The following is a 24,038-nucleotide window of genomic DNA, read 5'->3' as shown; positions in this document are numbered from 1 at the left end:
GAAGTAGGTCTGCACTATGGACCCACTCATCTAGCATTGGGATAAGTTCTCATGAAAGAGATTGTACAATTCCTCTGTTGGAACACAGTCCCTGCAGGTAAGAGCAAAAACCATGACAGGGAACAGCCTAGACCAGGCCAGGTTATGGTACCCAAGGGCATGCTTTTGGCTCAGGTCTGGGGCAAACCAGGCTAGGCCAGTTCATATCACCCACTGGCAAATCTGAGAGCCAGAAATAGTATGTAGATCATGCCAAATTGGGCCGCAACACCACACAATTCAGATTAGAGATGGGACTGGCAGCTGGTCGGACTGGCTAGGCTGTAGCTCCCACCTATGAGAGTTTGAACTGGGGGCAAGCTGGGCCAGGCCACGCTGTAGCACTCAATGGCAAATGCTGAGGTGAACTGTGCTATGCCAGACTGGGCCACAGCACATAAGCATTAAAAGTGAGACTCATGGGAAAGCAGGCAAACCCGGGGGGGGGGGGGTTGCAAGGAGCTCCCCCATTGAGCCACTACTCCCAATGGTGCATGTGAGAGCTGGTATTTGGGCAGACCAGTCTGGGCAGGGCTATAACATTTGTTGGCCTGCATGTTTACGGAACAGGGAAAATCAAGGTGGGCAGACTGTACCTACTGGTATGTGCATAAGCCAGAGTGGGTTAGGATTGGGTTGGATGGGCTTTGCCACAGTATCACTTAGCAGATGATGGCTCCAGCAGAGGGGGTGGGGCAAATTCTTCCAAGCTAAACTGCAGAAACACCTAGAGTGCAAGATCCAGGGTGGGAGAGAGCCCATGAGGGAAATAGTAAGCACCTCTCTAATAGACTGCAACACTCATTGCTATGTATAGAAGAGAGGGCTACAGACAGATCTGATCCAGCAATATGAACCACCAACATGTGCTTAAGCTGATTGGTGTGATAGAATGTGCTGGAACCTCTATTGGCATGCACACAAGAATCAGGTCTGGGATCACATCAGATCAAGTTTCTTTGGGGATCCCCCCCAACTGAATCACTGGATTCAGAACTCCAACCATGGAGAGAACTGCAGGTTCCAGGGACTGACAATGGAGGGTATTTGTTAGAACCAGGCCTCCTCAGTGGCTATGACGCAGCAGTGAACAGCATATTCAGGTGCACAAGGAGGATATGGTAATACATTGGAGCATGCAGAGGACACTTGTACCGTAACAGAGCATGAAGAACAGAACAAGCTAATCAACTATCCCAGACAAATGCTGAAGGTGAATACGTGGACAAATGGAGACTCTAAGTTGGACTATATCAACCAGTGGATTCTGGACAGATTTCATTGTGCTTGAATGGTGAGATCGGCAGTAATTCAGAACTGCTGAATTATCAAAACCTCAGAGCATGCCCCACATCAGGGATCATGGGATGGTTGGGAGACTGTGTGTGGCTTCTCCCTTTATCTCCTCCCTTCCCCCAGATACAGGAAGAAAAAGAGAATGTGGAAATGGTGATCTCACCTAACTTTCTATAGCTTTGACCAACCACTCCATACAACAATGTAAAAAAATCACCAAAAATAAAAGTAATTTTAAAAAGAAATTCAACAGTCCCCAATTGACAAAGTATAAAGTACAGTGGTTTTTTTAATTCCTAAAAAAAAAAAAAAAAAAAAAAAAAAACAACACAAAACAATTTACTTACTTAAAAGTGAGAATTACAAAGCAGCAGTCAAAGCCAGCCAGACAGAAAGATCTTCCCGCCACTGGTTTACTCCCCATGTGGCCACAAGAGACAGCAAGGTCCAGGACAAAACCAGAAGCCTGAACTCCATTCTGATGCTCCAGAGGGATGCAGGCATCCAAGGAACTGGGACATTTTCTGCTATCTCCCAAGCACATGAGCAGGGAAGTAGATCAGAAAGTGAACATCAGGGACTTAACTGGTCCTTATATGGAATGCTGGCATTGCATGCAGCAGTGTAACATGTTATCTCAAAACATGCCACAAGGATGGCTTAAGTAAATCTGGTAATCAAAAGTCAGGTTGCTTTTCTCACTAAACCTTCTACTCATCCCATACCTGATATCCAATGATGTTATCTGGTATTTTGTATAATGTAAATACTACTGCTGGAAAACTAACCTTGAACCTAGATGGATATTTACACTACTTTTACAATGTCACTATTTATTTGACAGGATGAATGACAGAAAAAGAGATGTTTTGTACAATTTTTTTTCTGAATGCATTTACTAGCTGTGGCTGTGTCAGACTGACTCCAGGTCTCCCTCTTGTATCTCACCTGTGGGTGGGACATATGCAAGGACTTATACCACCACCAGATGCTTCTCAGAGGCATCAGTAGGAGGCTGGGATAGAAAGGGTGGAGTAGGGTGGACTAGAATCAGGTGCACTGTAATTGCATGCATTCACCCCACCACACTGACACACCCTTACACTGTTTTATTTATTTTAATACTGCTGTCGGCTTATTGTCAATATATCTCAGACTGGCAAATTGCAGTAGTCTAGTGGCTAAAGTTCTCACCTTGAACATGTCAGGATTCCATATGGGCACCAGTTCTGATCCCGGCAGATCCACTTCCCATCCAGTTCCCTGCTAGTAGCCTGGGAAAGCAGTCGAGGATGGCCCAAAGCCTAGGGACCTTGTACCCATGTGGGAGACCCAGAAGAGTATTTGGGCTCCTGGCTTCATTTTGGCAAGCATGGGCCTTTTCTGTCGCTTAGGGAGTGAATCATTGGACGGAAGATCTTCCTCTCTGTCTCTCTGTCTCTCTGTATATCTGACTTTGCAATAAAAATAAATCTTTAAATAAATAAATAAATATATAACTATATATATATATAGCTATATATATATATATAGCTATATCTATCTATATATATATAGATAGATAGATATAGCTATATATATATAAAACAGAAAACCTAGAGAGGAAGTTTCAACCAGCTTTGACAGTTCCAATGTTTTGTCATTAAAATTTTACTTTCTTTCTCTCACAATTTTTTTTCATTTTTGCTTAAAAACTATCATCATACTCCTCAAATACAATGTAAAGCAAGCTGAGAAGTAAACAAACAACTTACTGAAGGTGTGTTGGTGTTCTCCCGCCGGGGAAGCATGTAGCAGGCTGCAGGGCTACACCTGCAAGAGAAGGTGGAGACAGGGAGTTATGCATTGGTCTTGATTGTTCCTAGCCTCTTCAGTGGTTCCCACTGTGCTAAGCAATGTCAACTTGGAGGCAGACACAGTGGCTGGAAAATAAAAGCCATAAGCTTCCCTGGGCAAGAACAGTGCCTTACAAGGGACAAGGATGCATCCGGAAAATAGTATCAATAATTCCAAAAATTGACAGTGATTAAAGTCAAGTAATCATTAGGTCAATGCAAATAATTGCCATTTATTTAAAACTAATGTTACTGGGACTGGCACTGCAGCCTAGTGACTAAATTCCTCACCTTGCTATTATGCCTGGAACACAGTGGGTGGGTTCCAAGAACCCTCTGGGAAACCTACATAGATTCCTGTTGCTGGACCAAGCATGGCAGACCCTGATATCTTGGGAGTGAATCAAACAGCTGATGGAACATCTCTCTTCTCTCTACAATTTACTTTTCAAATATACATAGTATTTATGAAAATGATTGCAAAGAAACATACTGTATCTAGAACAACATATTTTAAGTTGATTTGAGGGTATATCTTGGTGAGTAATAAAGAATTACATTTCAAATTCAATTAAAAGAACTTCACAAAGACACTTCTACAACTGACATTTTTATGCATATTTGGGCATTCTACTTCCGTTTATTCTTCTTTATTTTATTTTTAGTTTTATGATACAATTCCATGGGCTCTGGGATTTCTTTTGTTCCTGGGCACTGCAATATTCTATGCCATATGACCAGCAGTGATCTAGCACGCTACACCACAACGCAAGCACCAAAGACTAGCCTTTTTGACTCACTACTAGTAAAAATGTTCTCATGAACCTTAGGTGTCAGATCATATTTTTTTTTTAAAGATTTTATTGTTATTGGAAAGCCGGATATACAGAGAGGAGGAGAGACAGAGAGGAAAATCTTCCATCCGATGTTTCACTCCCCAAGTGAGCTGCAACGGGCCGGTACGTGCCAATCCAATGCCGGGACCAGGAACCTATTTTGGGTCTCCCATGCGGGTGCAGTGTCCCAAAGCTTTGGGCCGTCCTCGACTGCTTTCCCAGGCCACAAGCAGGGAGCTGGATGGGAAGTGGAGCTGCCGGGATTAGAACCGGTGCCCATATGGGATCCCGGGGCTTTCAAGGCGAGGACTTTAGCCACTAGGTCACGCCGCCGGGCCCTGATCATATTTTTTTAATATCTTCCACCCAATGATTAAATCTCCATGTGACCGCAATGGCTGGTATGCACTGATACAAATCCAGGAGCCAGGAAATTCTTCCAGATCTCCCACACGAGTGCAGGGCCCCAATGCTTGGGGCTGTACTTGACTGCTTTCTCAGTCTACAAGCAGGGAGCTGGATGGGAAGTGGGGCTGCTGGGATTAGTACTGATGCGTATGGGATTCTGGCATGTTCAATGTGAAGACTTTAGCCTCTAGGCAAGCAAGCTGGGCCCTGATAATAGTTTTTTTTTTTTATTACTTCATTTTATAACCCATTCTTCAAAGACAAGCACATTAATGTTCCCTTTCCCCAAAAACTCTGGACCTGAAACAATCACTGTAATTCATGTCACTGATGTGTGACAATGCCTTATGCTTACATTTATATTAAATGCAGAATACCCTATAGAGGAAAATCACGTTTAATGCAGAATGCAGTTTGACCTAGTAAAATGCACCTGAAATTTTTAAAATGATTTATTTCTTCCATTTCCAGTGCTAAAAATCACCTAAGAATTCAACACAAAATTTACGAATTAAATTCATTGTTTTTCAATTATGACCATCACCACCATCAATTTTTTTTCTGCAAAGCCTTTCTTTTTTTTCTCCATTTTTTAAGATATATTTTTGACAATCTTTACATAGTTAATTAGGGTAAAAAGGTTCAAGGGTTACAGGAAAGTGGGTAAGAATGTTATTTCCACATTGTTTCCTTCATGTATCTGAGGTAAAGCGGGATTGTAAGGGAGAAACCCCACCCAGTCTCCCACCCATCCCAGGTCCCTGTTGTGTAGCATGCTCTGAGGGTGTTGCTCAAGTGTTTTTGATAGTTGAACAGTTATGAATTGCAGCTAATCTCACCACTCCAAGCACGAAGAAATTGCTGCAGAACCCACTGGTTGACATGGTCCTTCATAGAGTCTCCATTTCCCCAGTTTTTCACTGCCAATATATAGCTGAAGCACCACCATCAATTTTTAGCTATTTATACCTTGTAAAAACCGTTAGAGTTGATCACAGTGGTAAAGTTTCTGATTGGGAGCAATACAACCCAGAGTGCCTGGTTTGAATGCAAGCACCATGCCTGATTCCATTCTACCTGCCTGAACAGCTCCACCCTGGGGCATCACTGAAATATGAAGTTCAAGCAGACATTTCAGTTATGTTGAATTTAACACATAACTTCCAGCTAGTAACAAATATTTATTTATTTGAATTGCAAGCAGAGCTTACATCTGGTGGTTCATGCTACCTACACTTACAAGCGCCAAGCTGAGTCAATCCAAAATTAGAAAGGAGGAACTCTTTTTTGTTAGAGATTATTATTATTATTTGGAAAAAGACAGGTATGCAGATGACTAAAGCCAAAGGTAGAAATGAGGAATTGCATCCATGCTCCCATAGGGATAGCTAGAAACCCAGTTTGGTGGGACATTTTTGCTGTCTATCCAGAAAGTTGCTAATTAGAAGTAGCCAAATCCTTTGCTAGCAATTTGAAGGATACCATGGGTATACATATCACCTAATAAACATGCTGTACTACCATACATGCCTCATTAACTCCCAGTTTTAACTTAATCTAATATGGTACAACAATTTGGGAAGGGAACCAGCTTCTGACAGTAATCTTTACATGCTGTCTGTCCTGGCCTCTAAAACAAAAACACACAACAAGATGGCACCAGCATCCTGTGGCTAAGCATCCACCATCAGTGCTGTCATCCCATATGGGTGCTGCTGCAACTTGGGCTGCTCTGCTTGCAAACCAGCTCCCTGCTAATATCTAGGAAAGAAGTAAGGATGGTCCAAGTCTTTGAGCATCTGTGCTTGTGTGGAAGGCTAGGATAAACTCCAAGCTCTTAACTAGCACCAGCCCAACTTCAGCTAGTGAGGACAGTTAGAGAGGGAACCACCAGATGGTAGATGCCTCTCTGTCTCTGCTTCTTTCTGTTTCTTTTTCTGTAATGCTGCCTTTCAAATAAAAATACACTTTAAAATAATGTTTATTTCAAGGAAAAGAAATGAAAAAAGAAAAGAAAACCAGTCCTCTCTGGACTTCTCCCTAATACCTTTAATACTTCCAATCCAAAGTCACTGCAAATGTGCTGCTTCTCTAGAGATTCACCCACAGTGGACGCTGCATATGGTGAAGGTGGGATCTAGGTGTCCTCAGGATTAATAAAGAGCCTGATCACTCTTGCAGGCCCTGGGCCCATACCTCTCAGTATCACTCAGCCTGAGCATGGTTCTGGCAACAGGCAACTGAGCACAGAAAAAGCAGAGATGTCATTTGCTGACAGTCAGCAGGAGGTGGAGGGCTGGTTTCTCAGTTGCAATTGCCTGGAGTGCAGATCAGGGAGGAACCAGTTCTAGGGTCAAATAACACTAAGTCTCCCTGCCTTGATCAAATCTTGAATGTTCTTCAAATATGTTTTTTAAAGAATGGAACTACCAGAAACTACGGTAACTGAGAATGTTTCAAAATGCCTTAGGTTCCTTTAGAAAAGGATGCACATGGACACAGGAAACACCACGGGAGGGTACAGGAAGGTGGAGGCTGTGAGTCGGCCAGGGAGTGACCTCAGCAGAAACCAAATCTATTACCACCTGTTCTTAAGCTTTCAATCATTAGAAACTCAAGAAATGCATTACTGTGATTCAAGACAGACATTCTATACTGTATTTTCATGGCAACTACAGTACACTCCTATTTTCCACTATACTCCTTATTGCCAATGAGAAAGAACCCACCATCAGAGCAATATAGAAACCAAAGGTTCTGACTTTAGATACCTAACACTTAAAATAACAACAGCAACAACAAAGTCAAATAAGCAACTTAATTACTGATCTCAAAGTCCCAGAAAAATTTAAAACAAAACAAAACAAAACAAAACAACCTAGGAGTAGTTACAGGAAATTCAAAATAATGATTGGTGAAGAAATGAAATGAATTAACTATATTAAGCAATACTGAAGACAATGGAAACACTGAATTTTTTAAAGACAAATTAATAATCCTTCAGCTAGATTAAGAAAAATTAAGGCCCTGCATGGTAGACTAGCGGCTAAAGTCCTCACCTTGCAAGTGCCAAGATACCATATGGGTGCAGGTTCTAATCCCTGCAGCCCCGCTTCTCATCCAGCTCCCTGCTGTGGCCTGTGAAAACAGTCAAGGATGGCCCAAAACCTTACAAGCATGGACCTGTGTGGGAGACCCAGAAGAAGCTCCTGGCTCCTGGTTATGGATCACTGCTGCTCATGCTGCTGTGGCCACTTGGGGAGAGAATCAATGGATGGAAAACATTCTTCTCTCTCTTTCCGCCTCTTTGTATATCTTATTTGCAATAAAAGTAAAATCTAGGGCCCTGTGCAGTGGTCTAGTGGCTAAAAACCTCGCCTTGAAGGCACCAGGATCCCATATAGGCACCAGTTCTAATCCCAGCAACCCCACATCCCATCCAGCTCTCTGCTAGATGTGGCCTTAGAAAGCAGACAAGGATGACCCAAAACCTTAGGAACCTAGACCTGTGTGGGAGACCCAGGTACCTATGAAACTAATACAATGTAATTAATGAATAATAAATACAAACAAACAAACAAACAAACAAAAAAGACCTCGCCTTGAAGGCGCCAGGATCCCATAGAGGCACAGGTTCTAATCCCGGAAGCCCCACTTCCCATCCAGCTCCCTGCTTGTGGCCTAAGAAAGCAGTTGAGGATGGCCCAAAACCTTAGGATCCTGGACCTGTGTGGGAGACTCAGAAGTGCTCCAGGCTCATGGTTGCAGATCAACACAGCTCAAGCCGTTGTGGTCACCTGAGCAGTAAACGAGCAGAAGGAAGTTATTTCTCTCTGTCTCTCCTAATATATATATGATATATGATATATGGTATATATGATATATATATGATATATATACGACTTTACAATAAAAATAAATCTTTAACATAAAAAAAGCTTAAAAAATAAAGATAAAAGACAGATTTAAGTATATAAAAGTAGAAAAGGAACACATTAAAACTGCTTTCACAAAAGTATAGTGATCAGAGCTATTTGGACCAGGTGGGTTCTGCCACTGCTTGCGATGTGACAATCCCATGTTGATGCCACTCCAAGTCCTGCTTGCTTCATTTCTGATCCAGGTCCCTGCTAATGCATGTCGGAATTCAGAGGATGCCCCATGGGCTTGAGTCTGCGTGCTGATGTGGGGGAACTGGAAGAATTCACTGACTCCTGGTTTCAACCTGGTCCTGCTTTAGCCATTGCAGTCACTTGGAGAGGGATAAAGCCGATGGAGGCCTTGCATTCTAACTCTCTCTCTTTCTCTATAACTCCGCCTTTCCTATTGACAAAATTGATCTTTACCGGAAAGAAAAAAAGAAATACAATGGATCACTAGAGATTACCAACAGTAATTATAACCAAATAAGTTGTTCATCATTTCTCGATACTTAGTATTAGCCTACCAAAGTGAATCAGAAAGACACTAAAAACCTGACAAAACTAACAGTAAGTAACAATGAATCAGAAATAAAATGCCTTCAAATCAAAGGTCAACAGCAGGTGTTTCCATTACTAAATTATACCAAATTAACACCAAATTTTCTAGAATTATTATAAAGCATTGAAAGATGAAAAAAAAAAAACAGTTCCAAATTTATCCTTGGCCTAGCAATATTTAGATTCCAAAACTAGACTGAATCAACAGTGGGTGACTTAACTTAGATCTGACTGTGTTTCAAATTGACAAACACAATGTAATTGCTCAGTCAAAATGCAATCTCCATTGTAGCATGATTAGACTTCAGTGTATTTATTTCTTAATGCTCCTTATAAAATAACTTCATACCCTGGAAGTCTAGTTTAAAAAATCATAAACCGAGATAATCAGGATGGCAGAATTCTTTGAGGACATGTTTAAATGGATGGAAGATCATTTAATCAGGATGAAGCAGAGAGGACATATTTCAGGAAATAGGAAAGGACAGAACAACAGCAGAGGGGTACCTGGAGACTGACAGACACAGGACAGCATCAGGCACAACGTTGTGATGTTGCAGTGACTGATACTCCTGCAGCATGGCGATCTGAACTCCACCAGCAACCAGGTGGGGAAGGACTTTCATTGGGAGCTTGGGAGGTGAACCCAGACAAAGACCTGTCCATCCTGCTGGTCCGATTGATTTGACCAGGAGCAGAGACAGAGCAGCAGATCTCAGATGGGCAGTGCGAGAACAGAATTAATGCATCTCTATTTCCAGACAAAGATGGACTTACAACAAAACTGTTTACTATATCTTGACAATAGGATTCTGGACTCTCTGCAATTGTCCATGCCCACAATGATGGACATATGACTGAGTATGAAGAACTAAATGTTAGTAAGAGGAACTAGGTGGGGGGGAGAGGTATGGGAAGGGCATAAGGGAATATGCTGCAGTATCATAAAATCAGAGCAATATTAATAAAATGTAAAAAAAAAAAACTTTAAAAATATCATAAACCAGTAAAATTTCCTCACATAATACACATAAAGTGAATTCAACAGCACCATTCAATGCACACATGATAATCAAAGCGTATCTAGCCTGAGGATGTAGAAAATAGGGCAACAAATGCAAATCAACACACCAAATGCTTCACACAAGCAGGATGAAGGATAACATTATTAAAAACATCTTTCTGAAAACATTCAGTAAAATGCTACATTTATTTTACAATAATGTAGATAGATAAGTTGAGCAAACCTACAAATATTCAAATATACATCAACTGAGGTATATTGGTATATTTCTTACAAGAACCGCAATCAAATAAGAATGTCAACTTTTCACTGCTGATATTTTCCCAAAGAAAGTAAATAACAGAAGGAAATAAAATGAACAGAAATTGGAATCAAGAGACTCAGCTTTATTTGCTTTTGAATACTTTTTCCCTGATTTTGTTGATAATGAAACCTAATGGACACCAAGACTGTATTCAGCCACTAAAAATAAAATATTGTTATTCGCTGTAAAAGAAATGAAACTGGATAGAATAAACTCAGGAAAATGTACAAATAGATCTAGCATGTTATATATATATATATAAAAGTCAAAATTTCCCAGCTGCACTTTGAGTGGTGATTTGTACAGACTGAGAAGAGTGAGGCCTGGGGAAAGGAAGGAGGTAGAACAGGTAGCAAAGAAAGTGAGACAGAAGGAACAGGATCCAGTGTCCCATCCCAGTGTGTGGTGACTACAGTTCACAATACGAGAAGTTTATGCAGGAAACTGGAAGGGAGCACCCTGTTTACTATACAAGAAAGATACATGGAAAGCCTGGGCACCTGGTTTACTCAGCTTAGGTGGTATATGTATACAAACACTGCACTGTACCTTGCAATAGTATTGAAATACTTCGTGATCCAAATTATGTAGAAGTTTCAGAAATAAAATTCATCTGGGCACAGCAGCATGGCCTAGTGGCTAAAGTCCTCGCCTTGGATGCCCCAGGACCCCATATGGGCACCAGGTCTAATTCTGGCAGCTCTGCTTCCCATCCAGCTCCCTGCTCGTGGCCTGGGAAAGCAGTCGAGGACGGCCCATGCAATGGTTCCCTGCACCCGCATGGGAGACCTGAAGTTTCCTGGTTCCCGGCTTCGGATCAGCACACAGCGGCCCGTTGTGGCTCACTTGCGGAGTGAATCATCAGATGGAGGATCTTTCTTCCTCTGTCTTTCCTCCTCTTTGTATATCTGACTTTGTAATAAAACAAATCTTAACAATATAAAAAAAGGAAATCAGAATCATGCCTTCACAGTAACATTATCTAAAAAATTTAAACTGTACCAATCTACACAGTATAAAAATACATTTAGAGCTTTTTAAATTCTTTATTCTATTTTTGTTTTGTACAGTATTTATTCATTTTCACTGGAAATTCAGATTTACAGAGAGGAGACAAGAGAGAAAGACTTCCCATCCACTGGTTCACTCCCCACGTGGCCACAACAGCCAGAGTTGAGCTGATCTGAAGCCAGGAGCCAAGAGCCTCTTCTGGGTCTCTCATGCACATGCAGGGTCTCAAGACTTTGGGGTGTCCTCAATGTTATCCAGGTCACAAGCAAAAAGCTGGATAGTAATTGGAGCAGCCAGGACAATAATTTGTGCCCTGACACATGCAAGATTAGGACTGTAGCAACTAGGCCATCATGCTAGGTTCTTTTCTTTTCCCAGGATTTTATATAGTCTTAATCAAATTTTTTTATCTTTCATTATTATCGTTTTATGATAAATTTCCATAGTCCCTGGAATTTTCCTTACTCTTACCTTTTTGATTATTTAAAAACAATTCATTTATTTGCTTAAATGTGAAAATTACACAGCAAGAGCCAAAGACAGACTGAGATCTTCCCTCCACTTGTTTACTCCCCATGTGGCCACAAGAGGCAGCAAGGTCCAGGCCAAAACCAGCAGCCTGAACTCCATTCTGATCCTCAACAGGGGTGCAGGTGTCCAAGGACATTTTATTCTATCTTCCAAGCACACTAGCAGGGAACCACATCAGAAAGTGAACATCACATTACAAATGATGTCTCTCACATGCTTTTCAACAAATAATAGAAAAATTAATCAAAAAGTACAACGTGATTTTTGAATGTTGGGTCACTGAAAGTGTTTGACATCAAATGACGGTACAAACATTTACTTTCTCCATTCTGATGCCTTTTAACATATACATCTTTATTCAAAAGGATACTACTAAAAATGAACAAGATTGTTGCTCTTGATATTAAGTAAAAAGAATGACAAAAGTTGTACACAGCATAGGATAAAACAGTTGAGACTATTCCTGAACTTCTCAAGAAATTGGGAGTACACCTGAAATTCTACAGAAATGAGACAGTGTTATTTATAATTGGGTTTAGATTATTTGTAAATATACTTTACAGACTCTATGGAAACACCCACAAATTCAGGAGATACATCCTTGATATCTTCATAGAGGACAGAATATGCACCATCTAAAATATTCAGTTAAAATGAGGAGATGTGGGCATCTAGTACAGTGGATGAGAAACTGCTTAAGAGACGCTCACCCTACACTGGACTTCCTGTGTTTGTGTTATGGCTCCACAACAAATTCCATCTTGTTGCTAGCACACTCTCTGGATGCAAGTAAGAAATTTCTCACGTATGCGAGTCTTTTCACCTGCTAAAATGGACACAGATTTAGTTCCTGGTTCCTGTTTTGGCCTCAACTTTGTCACAATCTTGCAGGAATTTAAGGAGTTGACCAGCAGATGGTAGATCACTCTCCATAAATTTTATAAATGAAATATACTAATACTTTTTTTAAAATGACAAGAGAAAAAAATTTTCAAAATGAAAATTGACACGGATGTTTGGTGCAGTGTTTCACACACAGTTTTCAGGATCACATGCTTCTTCCCAGTGATTCTAAATAGAGCAGCACATTCTTTAAAGGAAATTCTCACAGAACAGCAAGGGAAGGTACACACCGACTGGCAGTAATCAGGACAAGCTAATGCTGCAGTATCAGTGCCCAGCCACTGGGAACAGCTACTGAGCAATGTGGTCAGAGATCTCAGTTAACACTACATGAAGAAAATAAAGTCAATCCAAATGCTAGAAAACTCAAAATAAGTGTACATGGAGGAAATGTTGGACTGTAATTCTTCTACTCTACAAATACTTCATACACTTCAGAGTTTATGCACAGTCTGTAACATAATATTGTGCCATATGTAAAACATTTGCAATGAATTAGCATATGAGAAATTAAAACCAAGACAAGTACTGTCATCACATCAAAAACTAAAGCAAAGGCCAGCATTGGGGTATAACATATAAAGCTGCCAACTGCAACACCAGCATCCCATATGGAATCAGCTGTTCCACTTCCAGCCCCGCTTTCTGTTCATCTCCTGGGAAAAGCAGTGGAAGATCATCCAAGTGCCTGGGCCCTGATCACACACATGCAAGCCCTGGAGGAAGCTGCAGGCCCCTGGACTCAGCTTGGTGCAGCACTAGCTATTTTAGCCACCTGCATAGTGAACCAGTGGGAAGATGACCACAGCCTCCTATTTTTCTTCGAAGATTTATTAATTTTTATCACAAAGTCACATATATATACATAGAGAGAGAGACAGAAGAGAAAAGACAGAAATATAGTCTGTCCACTAATTTACTCCACAGGTGACTGCAATGGCTGTGCAGCCACTGTTCAGCTGTGCCAATCTGAAGCCAGGAGTTCTTCTGGGTCTCCCACAGGGATGCAGGGTCCCAAGGCTTTGGGCCATCCTGGACTGCTTTCTCAGGCCACAGGCAGGGAGCTGGATGGGAGGCGGGGCCACAGGGATTAGAATCTGCACCCATATGGGATCACGCAGTGCTCTATGCAACGACATCAGCTGCTAGGCCACCTTGCTGGGCCCTGTCTCTTACTTGAATTCTCATTTGAACATACACAAATAAAACACACAAAATTTTCTTAAAATAAACAAAGACATATTTTGAAGATTTATTTACCATACCATAACACTTAAAAAAACTTCAGTTTACGGAATCACAAACATCAATTGTCAGACAGTACTAGGATTTAGTCACCTCTGGGATTGGAAGATCAGAGAGACCGAGACGTGAATTGACAAAGGCATTTTCTCGATAGGTACGCAGCTGATATTGTTTACACTCTCACTGAAAAATCACAGAAATAAAGTTGTCAAGAATTTACTTTTCTTTCTGTGAGATCATTGCATAAACTCAGGTTCCATGCAAGAGAGCAAAGATGTAACATCCCAATCAGGGCACAGCATTCCTGCCTAAGTGAGCAAACTGGAAATCCAAGCACCAGGACATCACAGAGAATGAGCTCTGGGAAGCAGCCTGCTTACACTTCACAGGGAGACCCACACTCAGCAGCTTCCCCACACACCCAGGCCTTGGGGATCACTCTCACTGAGGACACAGTGCCCAGGGGGGCTCACTGCACTAGCTGAGGGAATCATAAGCAGCCAGAAATGTGGCAGTGTGGGTCCAGGAACTCCTCACAGCCTGCAGTGTCTCCTCCAGCATTTTAGCTGTCTGATGCAGAACATTTAACTACAACTTAAGGTTGCATTCACTGAGACTGGTTTTATAACATCATTTGTGCTATTTTTGCTCAATAACAATTTACTACCAACAACTAATCACAACACAATTCAATTATTTCATCATCTGCAATTAGCAGAGGCCTCAGGGTCAAGGCTCAATCTCTATATACAGGTGCAGGTTAACGTTAGTGGATAGCAGGTGTCAGCTCTTTCTGGTCTTTTGTCCCCTTTAAGAAGTTATGTAGAGGGCCCAGAGCAGTATCCTAGCTGCTAAAATCCACTCCTTGCAGCGGTCAGGATATCATGTAGATGCCATTACTAATACTGGTGACCCGGCTTCCCATTCAACTCCCTGCCTGTGGCCTGAGAAAGCAGCTCACAACAGCCCAAAGCCCTGGGGCCCTGCACCCACATGGGAGACTAAGAACCAGATTCTGGGTTCCTGGCTTGGATCAGCACAGCTCAGGCCTTTGCAGTCACTTGGGGATTGAATCAATGAACAGAAGGTCATCCTCTCTGTCTTTCCTCATCTCTGCATATCTGCTTTCCAGTAAAAATAAAATGAAACTTAAAAGACCCTTGTCCCAGATATTGAACACAAATAATATTAACTTTTTATTAAACCAAATATATTCACATTTTTTTTTACCTTTCTGCCACCAGAACAGGACCACTGCAAATATTCACTGAAATAACTTAGGAAACCAGTCACAAATACGCTCACAAACTGTTAAGTTTTCTAGGCCACCAACACTTCACCTTCACAAAGATTCTTTCTAGGTACAAATTATCCTCTGACTAAAGCAACCTGTGGATGCAAAATGAAACTGCTGTGTATCCCAAGCTCACTACCCTAGGATTTACCTGGGCCATTGCCAATGTTTTACTCCGTAGGTAGCCAAGGATGAGAGAGCCAAGAGTGCATCAATCATTTCTCTAGATGACATTAATATGTCACCAAGGAATGGAGTTCTGAATTAGCAAAGCTCCGAGGGGCTTAGCTATATTAAATAAAAATGGAAAACAACAGATGCCCTCAAGTTTAAGGGCATCAGCTGCCACTCTGAATGGTAACCCCCAATCTACTGCTCTCCTCCAGGGGGAATGAGTGAACCAGAGGATAAGTTAGTCATGCTTTTTGTTACAGAGTATTTTGAAACTCAGAAAAACAAAAAGAGTTAGTGAGGACCATGTAAAAGTTTCAATAGAGGATCACAGGTTGAAGATACATACGTCAGGTTTTTCACACTGGTACCCAAGCCACTGTCTGCTGCCTCCCAGCCTGGGCAGTAGCTGCACACTGCATTTGCACAGAACTGAAACCCAGGCATTCTGATGGAGACACAGGAGTCCCAATGTCATCTTAACCACTGTCACACACACCCACACAGGGCAGTGAGGCCTTCCTGTGCTGTGTCAGGTGGGCATTCACTGCTTTTCTCCCATGGCTACTGTTCACAGCAAACAGTGCTTCTAAAGAGCTAATGATTATTTCATGAGATAGAAAAAAAAAAGACAACTTACTGAATTGTATCTTGCAGCAAATAGTGCATAGTGTTGTGATTTTTCAGGGCAGAGAGCAGCACTTGGCATTGAGGCAAGAGTTCTGGACATTCAGAGATTTGCTCCCTGCCTAATGTTTTTTGCTGAGCCTGACTTATTCCCTCTACAACCCATGGGCACATTTAATCCCAATCATGAGACTTAAGGGAATGGGTGACAACTTACCAGAAGCCATCAGGATAAATCAGTAGTGCTGTCTTAACAGCTCCTTCCTCAGGTTCTGCTAGAGAAGCCCCTTTGCATAAGCCCCCGTGCACTCCCTTGGCTTGTCTACAAGGTCGCTGTGCCACCCCAGGCCTCTGCCAAGCACAACGCCAGCACCTCATGCTGCCCCTCAACCTTGCAGCAAAACTCAGAGGAAAACAAGGCTGTTTGTTCTAACTGCTGGAGTCTGTGCTGCTCTGGTGTCAGCAACAAGAAAACTGCCCCAGACCCTTAGGAGGAGCTTCACTGAGGACTCAGCTGCGGGCTGGAGACGCTGTTGTTCAACTCAAGATCTTTAAACAATAAAAAGGAAATCCTGCCCAACATGAAGGTCGAACTGTCCCGGGCACTCCCTCCTCCTCACTGCACAATAGGTTCAACTGGGAGTCCTGGTGTTCAAGGTCACTGCTGCAGAGTGAGGACCCCAAGGGCCCCTCCTGCCCCCCGCCCGCCCGCCCCGGGGCCTCAGGAGATGCTCTCACACACTCACCCTTCCCAGCTTCTCACGAGTCGGGGGTCCTGCAGAGGCTCCTGCAGGGAGGGAGCTCACAGGGCAGCACTGGCTCAGCCACCTGCGCCTCTCCACCAGCACAACCAGCAACGTGGTTATGGCGGCGCCCACAACAACCTCCCGCCTGCTGCCACAGGGCTACCTTGGCGCGCGTGATTGGACCGTCCCCACAGACCATGAGCACGTCAGAAAATGCGCAGCCAATCAGAAGCACAAGGAGTAAAGGAGCAGTGAGGTAGGATTCGGGGGGGGGGGCAGTAGGGGCGGGGCTTCACCTCAGGCTGGAAGGGGCCTCCTCTCTTGCAGCTTGAGCCTTCCAACAGCAGGGGCCGCTGTCGCCTCTCACATCAGTCCACCTCCTGGCCTCTCCTTCTCTCTCTGCTTCAGGATCCTGTTCAAGTCTAGAATCCCAAAAACCTGTGACAATAGTCTCAAATTACAAATCACAGAATATTCAATAGATTCCGGGACGTCTTTGTAGTGGCTTTCCGACGTTAGGTAATACGCCTTTTAATATACAGAACTGAAAATTCAGTATAAATTAACCTTTAAATCTCACTTCTGTGACGATTATTTTCTTTTCTGTATATTTTTAAATTTTCATATTGCTCTACATTGTTTCTTAATAGTGCATAGTAACTTGATTGTATATCTTGATCTCGTACCTGGAAATCTTGCTTGATTCTCTCATCAGTTTATGTTTGGTTTGCATAAAAGGTCCATTAGTATATATTGATAATTCTGACACTATGCTACAATATATTAATCAATAAATTGTTGTAGTAATATATTTTGATAATCCTGCCACTATGCTACCATTTCCTATCTGTGTTTAAATTCACAGACAGGAAATTGTGATTATATATTCACAACAATACTTAAGAGACCAAGAGAGAAGGCTTGTCAAAATTTCGTCCAAAGACTTTCAAGTGTTATATGTGGTAAACATTGTGTTTGTGTTTCCTGTTTATGAAATACATGTATTTCAGTGACTTGGTTTCCACAATTTGTGGCTTTTGGTTTCTGCTTTAAAATATCTTACTCATAAATATTTCAGAAAATTCTGTTCTAATCTAATGAAAGCTTACATGTTTTATAAAGGATGATGTTCATATTCCTGAAATTGATTATTTGCATGGTGTGTCCTTTTTAATGACTTGGACTAATTTTTTATAAGATTCATTTATTTTTCTGTAGCACCCAACAATAAGAATGAGAACAAGTGAGGGCTGGTCAGGAAAGGCCACTGTTCCTGCTAGGACAGGAGGTAGACTAAGTAGGGCTGGGCCTGGACCCACTGGTGTGCGTGAGATCTGCCAGGGAGGGGTTCTGATGCAGGAGCCTGGGGAACGCCTCTGTAGGAACACAGTTCCTACAGGTAAGCCTAAGAACTAAGACAGGAAGCAACTCAGACCAGGCCAGGTTAGGATACCCACTGGCATGCATTTGGCTTAGGTCAGGGGTTGAACCAGGCTGTCAGATCTGAGAACCAGAATCGTGTGTGGGACATGCTGGTTAGGGCTGCAATATCAGCTAGTTCACATTAGGGCTGATAGTAGGGAACTGGTTGGGCTGGCCTAGTCTGTATTACCCGCAGCATTAGCTGGAACTGGGGATGTGTCAGGCCTGGTCAGACTAAAACATCCACTGGCTAATGCCAAGATGAGGTGGGCCATGCCAGTCTGGGCCACAGTGCTCAAGCAGCACATGTGAGCCCCGGGATGGTGAGGAGAGGGGTGAGCCCTGTAGGAGGACTGAGAGGGCTCCCATGCTGGACCACTCCTCCCACTGGTGAGCCTAAGAGCTTGGATGGTGGCAGACCAGACCTGGCAGGGCTACAACACCTGTTTGCCTCATGTGAGCTGAATCAGTGGAAAGCCAGGCTGGGCGGACTGTACATAGTGGTGTATGCATAAGCCAGAGTGGGTGTGGGTTGGCTGGGCTTAACCCCAGCACCAACTGGCAAATTCTGTCAAGTTTAATTGCAGAAACACCTGGAGAGTACAAGACCTGAAAGTGTGAGAGGGTCCAGTAGGGAAACAGTGGGCACTTCCTTCTTGGGTTGCCACTCCCAATGGGGAGCATGAGAACCAGGACTGGGGCAAGCATGGCTAGGCAGAGTGGCAGCTACAAGCACTGGATAGTGGTTACTGGATAGTGGCACTGAAGTGGAGAGTGGGGCTTTTTGGAATAAACTAGCCTTAGGTACCCATTGACATATACAAGAGCTGAATGGCATGGGGGACAGACTGAATCAGTCTGCTGTACATACCAGCAAGCATGGGAACCAGGGCAGGGGGCAGGCCTGGTGGAGGTTATTGTGAGTCTCTCTGACTAGGCTGCAGCTGCTGGTGGTTTACATGAAGGCTCAGTGTGTGCGGGGCAGGACAGGGCTGTGCTGCAACACCCATGATTTCAATAGAAACCAGGGCTGGAGACAGAACTGACCCAGCAATTGCAACCACCAGTGTGTACACTTGTGGATTTGGATGACAGATTCTGCCAGACCTGTATGAGCAAGCACACACAGGAACAGGTTTGGGGTTACCCCAAATGAGGTTTCTTTGTGGATCCCCTCCCTTCGACAACTCAATGAATGGATTCAGAACTCCAATCACAGAGAGAATTACAGGTTGTATGGTCTGACTGTGGAGTTCAAATATTTATGTCTGTATTCCTTACCCTCTGTTCAGTGCTTGGGTGGGACAACAAAGATGTTAATTCTAAGATGCTTTGCATTTCTAATTGTGTAGCATCAAGAGTTTCAGGAGAGGTGAGGCCTAGCAGTGATGGAATGTGGGCAGAGAAGCCAGGGAAAAGTGAATGTCTGCAGCTTTGTAAGTGTGTCCAGATTATTTGCTGTGTGTCTCTTAGGATAACTTACATTGCTGGGGAAACTGAGACATTGATATTCAGTTTAATGGATAGACTTCAGATTAATGACCATTTGTTCCTCTTGGGGTTTTGATTGACTGGATTGCTATATGTATTTGTAATTTGTTCTTTCTAGTAGGCCCTGTTATCACCAAGCTCAGTTAATAAAGACTGCTTAATAAACCCTACACGTGTCCGGAGTGATCTCACTCAAATCCCACAACAAACATAATAGCTAGCCTCTTGTACCCTATGAACAACATTTGTGTATGATTAAATTGATCTTTTTAAAAAATATTTATTTTATATTTATTGCAAAGTCAGGTTTACGGAGAGGAGAAGAGACAGAGAGGAAGCTCTTCTGTCCATTGACTCACTCTCCAAGTGGCCACAATGGCCAGAGCTGTGCCCATCTGAAGCCAAGAGTCTGGAGCCTCTTCTGAATCTCCTACATGGGTGCAGAGTCCCAAGGCTTTGGGCCATCTTCAACTGTTTCCCAGGCCACAAGCAGGGAGCTGGATGGAAAGCTGGGCTGCTAGGATTAGGGCAGGTGCCCATATGGGATCCCGGCATGAGCAAGGCAAGGACTTTAGCCACTAGGCAACTACACTGGGCCCTGGATATAACTTTTAATGTAATCTGTGAAAAATGTGCTAGGGCTAGAGGAAAGTGGATGCAAATTAAGCCTATATTACAAAACATTAGACAATTATAATCTCTCCCAACCTAGTATGTAATGAGTTCAATTGGAAATCCCAATTTGAATACTTGAGGGTTAGAACTTACAAGTAAAAAAAAAATGTCAGGTTTCAACCTTTGTTCTAGTAAACATTTGATCTGGGCACTTTAGTTTAAGTTGACATGTTGAAGTCACAAATTTTAAAATTGAACTCAACACAGTGGAACATGTGAAATTATATTTGCTGTATGAAATTGCAATCCACCAATTAGAAGACATGCACAGAAACAGTGAAGGTATTAGCATGTAGCATTAGAATATAAACTCATCACAGGTCAGGTAAATGTATGTCAACTTTAAAATATCCCTGGAGGGCCTGCTGTAAAGGCCTAGTGGCTAAAGTCCTCAACGTGAGTGCAACAGGATCCCATTTGGGCACCGCTTCTAACCCCAGCAGCCCCAATTCCCATCCAGCTCCCTGCTTGTGCCCTGGGAGGGCAGTCAAGGACAGCCCAAAGCATTGGGATCTTGTACCCCTGAGAGAGACCTGGAGGAAGTTTCTGGTTCCTGACTTTGGAATGGTTCAGCACCAGCCATTGCAACCACTTGGAGAGTGAATCATCAAATGGAAGATCTTCCTCTCTGTCTCTCCTCCTCTCTGTATATCTGACCTCACAATAAAAATAAGTAAATTAAAAAAAAAGTGTCCATGCAGTTACTTTTTTGTCTAGCATTACAACTGTAATTTATATAAAAAAACTATTTTGAGAAACTTACAGAATTGTAAATCATTATCTAAACTCATTTGACTTTTGAAAATGCTACAGTAGTTTTAGAAAAATATATATACTTGGGCCCGGGGGCGTGGCCTAGCGGCTAAAGTCCTCGCCTTGAACGCGCCGGGATCCCATGTGGGTGCCGGTTCTAATCCCAGCAGCTCCACTTTCCATCCAGCTCCCTGCTTGTGGCCTGAGAGGGCAGTCGAGGACGGCCCAATGCCTTGGGACCCTGCACCTGTGTGGGAGACCCGGAAGAGGTTCCTGGTTCCCGGCTTCGCAGTGCGGCTCACTTGGAGAGTGAATCATCAGATGGAGGATCTTCCTCTCTGTCTCTCCTCCTCTCTGTATATCTGACTTTATAATAAAATAAATAAATCTTAAAAAAAAAAGAAAAGAAAAATATATATGCTTTCCCCATCGTTGTAAACCTTAACAGTCTAGGGAAGATGTTCAGCCAAGAATATAAAGTACAGAACGAAAAACGTTTCATTACAAGCCTTATCTGGATTGTTGCATAGATTGGAAAAGATTTAAACTAGTTGTTATTTATAATAATCCAGCAGTTTGTGGTATTCTAGGAAGACTTTACAGAACTTTGCACCTTAGGGCAGAGGTAAGTGATTAACTTGTTGCATAGTTCTAACAAAGGCATGTATTGAAAATTGGTGTATGGAAGAAACTTGAGTAAATGAGCAGAGAAATCCCTAATGATTTAGTAAATGAGGAGGACATGAACACTGCCTCAGAGCAATGAGGCCTAGCAAAAACTGAAGAGAAAGAGGGAAAACATGCCCTGTTGAGAGCCTGGTCAGTGGTACAGGCTGAGCCAGTACAAGCTAACTTTTACCTAGATGTACAAAGCTTCTGGATTTGTCTTTTTCTGTCACCTGAGCTAATTTGGGATTCCTGAGAGGCCCTTATGGTGACTGTAAGAGAGGGAAGGGATCCAAAACTAGAACTAAGGACAGAGAAATCTGCTTTCCTTTGCCCAGAGGAAAACTTCATCTTCCCTTCCACTATGAGAACCACCTGGGGCTTGGTGCTGATCTGAGGTGTCACCAAAGCTTGTGGAGGGCCTTGAACCTGCAGAGGTTCCTGAGCTGCATCTGTCCATGTGGGAGTTCCAATAGGAAATGCCTGACCCCAAAGTTCTTGGCCTTTGAGGACAGTCCAATTTCCAAGGACCTCCTTAGCAAGTGGGACATGGTGCTGGGAATACTTTCTGACAATCCTTGGCAAAGTGTCCACTGCTTCTGCAGTGAGAAGAACTTGGGAGGCTTCCAGATATCTCACTGGGACCAGGAGTATACACCTCTCTTATCCTCCTGCTCTGCCACAGGATCCTCTCCTGATCTCTGTGATTAAAAGCAAACAGACAGGGCTTGGCAGTGTGGCCTAGTGGCTAAGGTCCTCACCTTGATCCCATATGGCTGCTGGTTCTAATCCAGGCAGCTCCACTTCCTCTCTATCTCTCCTCCTCTCAGTATATCTGACTTTGTAATAAAAATAAAATAAATCTAAAAAAAAAAAAAAAAAAAAACAGACAAATGAACAACAACAAAACAAAAACATGGTGGCCACCTTTCAGAGGTTGCCCAGGGTGCTCTCAGGTCCCATTGCAAAGAACTGTCATCCCTACATCACCTGTTCCTCTCTACACAGTTAGGATCTAATGGAATATACTTAAAGTCTTTCTCAAACATTTTAGTAAGGTGGGAGATTATTCTATGCCCCCAATCTATCAGGGATTTATTTAAATCCAAAAGAAAAGATTTAGCTTAGTAATCTTCATTTTTAGCATTTTTATCTATAAGTCAGTTAAAACAGACCACATTGGTAACATTTTTACCTACTACTCAATTAAAGATATCAAAAGCTTGCCACATAGACATGTAGATGTATACCAGGTAGCACACATTACAAAACAATACAGTGTTTGTAACAGCTTTCTAAAAATCTGTTAAGTGTTTTAAACTTGCCAGTTATTTGCAATTACACCTTGCTCTTAGTAACCTGAGTTAACGATACTTTCCCCTGGAATCTGTAGCTTAGTCTTTAACTTTCAACTTTATCACCAATGAATGCAATAGGTCTATTGGAACCTAGAAAATGCAGCACCCATGATTAGAACTATATGAAACAGACATCTACATTTCACACAGCACTGTGAAACTCACGATAGGACTTTACACACACTTGTACTCTTTAGGCCTCTAGGCCATTCTCATTAAGATAACAATTGTGACAAATAATACAACCAGATCATTAGACCTGTGTGAGGTTTGAACATTTGTACTGCTAACAGCTTGTTATATTATCATTTTTTTAAAGATTTACTTTATTTTCATTACAAAGTCAGATATACAGAGAGGAGGAGAGACAGAGGAAGGAAGATTTTCCATCTGATGATTCACTCCCCAAGTGAGCACAACAGCTGTGTCAAACCAAAGCCAGCAGCCAGGAACTTCTTCTAGGTCTCCCACACAGATGCAGGGTACCAAGACTTTGGGGCATTCCCAACTGCTTTCCCAGGCCACACACAGGGAGCTGGATGGGAAGTGGAGCTTCCAGGATTAGAACCGGTGCCCATATGGGATCTCAGGGCTTTCAAGGAGAGGGCTTAAGCCACTTGGCCATGGCGTAGGCCCCACATTAACCTTTTACTATTATATCCTAAGGTTGTACCACTTAACATCTTGACAGTATCTCTTAATATGATCCAAAGAGCCTAATCAGTGGTCATCCCCACAAAATTAGGCATAAATCCTTTGACATTACCAGCAGGCCTCCTTGGGAATACCAAAGTCCACAAATTTGAAACTTCTGAGCTTTTAAATGACTTTCATAGATGCCAAAAATGCTTAAAACATCTGGTTGGAATAGGCACAATATTGATGAATTGATTATTGACACAGTGATTGCTCAAATAATCCC

The 24,038-nt window shown here is 42.5% G+C and overlaps 1 protein-coding gene and 1 long non-coding RNA gene across 2 annotated transcripts in view; one reads left to right on the top strand and one right to left on the bottom strand.

The window, feature by feature from the left end:
* LOC131482861 (uncharacterized) overlaps window positions 1-16,906 on the bottom strand; it is a 34,269-nt gene extending 17,363 nt beyond the window's left edge. Inside the window, exons 1-2 of the long non-coding RNA XR_009247345.1 lie at window positions 16,752-16,906; window positions 3,090-3,147 (exon numbers count right to left, since the gene is read on the bottom strand). This is a non-coding gene — a long non-coding RNA (uncharacterized LOC131482861). The remainder of the gene's footprint in view (window positions 1-3,089; window positions 3,148-16,751) is intronic.
* LOC131482927 (zinc finger protein 208-like) overlaps window positions 1-24,038 on the top strand; it is an 887,045-nt gene that overhangs the window by 129,689 nt on the left and 733,318 nt on the right.

The sequence above is a fragment of the Ochotona princeps genome, chromosome 21 (genome assembly GCF_030435755.1).
Source record: "Ochotona princeps isolate mOchPri1 chromosome 21, mOchPri1.hap1, whole genome shotgun sequence".
Lineage (NCBI taxonomy): Eukaryota > Metazoa > Chordata > Mammalia > Lagomorpha > Ochotonidae > Ochotona > Ochotona princeps.
Note: the sequence above shows the minus strand (reverse complement) of the source record. Positions and strands in the feature narration are given on the sequence as shown.